We start from the raw sequence: 1,025 nt of genomic DNA on the forward strand, positions 1-1,025 counted from the left end.
TGAAGTTTCTCGTATTGGGCATATGCCTTGTCTAGCCAATAGGGGGCGCCACTATCTTTTGCACATTCCAGTAAAAACGCGACCCATTGATCAGATCAAAACAAAATAGGCATTTCTCTCACGTATTTTTTCATACTGCTCTCCATAAAATCTCTCTTTTGAAATGAATGTTTTACAAAAAAATGTTTAGTTAAACGTTTTTGAAGTTAAACTTGTTTGTGTGTGTGTGTGTGTGTGTGTGTGTGTGTGTGTGTGTGTGTGTGTGTGTGTGTGTGTGTGTGTGTGTGTGTGTGTGTGTGTGTGTGTGTGTCTGTGTGTGTGTGTGTGTGTGTGTGTGTGTGTGTGTGTGTGTGTGTGTGTGTTTGCGTGTGTGTGCCTGTGCGTACGTATATACGTGTGTGTGTGTGTGTGTGTGTGTGTGTGTGTGTGTGTGTGTGTGTGTGTGTGTGTGTGTGTGTTTGTGCGTGTGTTTGTGTACGCGTGTTTGTGCGTGTGCGTGTGTGTTAGCGCTTGCGTGTACATACACACATTCATGGTGTTTTTAATGTTTTTCTGAAAGATCATGTTTCAACTTTGAGCATTCAGGCTACTTGATTTTGGTTGAAGATTGTTAGACTTGCCACTGGTTGATATGTAAAACATAACTTGTATTATTTATCGCAGCGGCATACTGTTGCACGTCACCTGATGGCCTCTAGGGGTCGCTTATGCCTCTGTTCCAATAACCCCGTCAAAGAATGCATTCCAGGTGGAAATACCAGTTTGAAACCACTTGAAAGAGGGAGCAAATAATAGTAATATCCATCCAGTTCTTATGTGTGCACAGAACAACTGCAAGACCAAGGACTAAACTGTGTGTATACACACTTCAGAAATGTCCTTCGTACCTTGAAATGTGTGCTGATACACTCATCTGCCAATAGAATCAAACACCTAATAATCTTCATTTTTGGTTTTATTTTATAAGAAATACAAACTCCCAACCAAGTTGCACAGTTCCACAGCATCAAACCACATAAACATGC

At 41.3% G+C, this 1,025-nt stretch overlaps 1 protein-coding gene across 1 annotated transcript in view; it reads right to left on the reverse strand.

Annotated features, from left to right (window-relative positions):
* Nucleotides 1-735: 735 nt before the first annotated feature.
* LOC130384609 (transcription cofactor vestigial-like protein 4) overlaps nucleotides 736-1,025 on the reverse strand; it is a 6,448-nt gene continuing 6,158 nt past the window's right edge. The window contains exon 5 of the mRNA XM_056592886.1: nucleotides 736-1,025. This exon is cut by the window's right edge and continues 1,688 nt beyond it. The gene's annotated coding sequence lies outside the window, so the exon portion shown is untranslated.

The sequence above is a fragment of the Gadus chalcogrammus genome, chromosome 6, assembly GCF_026213295.1.
Source record: "Gadus chalcogrammus isolate NIFS_2021 chromosome 6, NIFS_Gcha_1.0, whole genome shotgun sequence".
In the NCBI taxonomy this organism is placed as follows: domain Eukaryota; kingdom Metazoa; phylum Chordata; class Actinopteri; order Gadiformes; family Gadidae; genus Gadus; species Gadus chalcogrammus.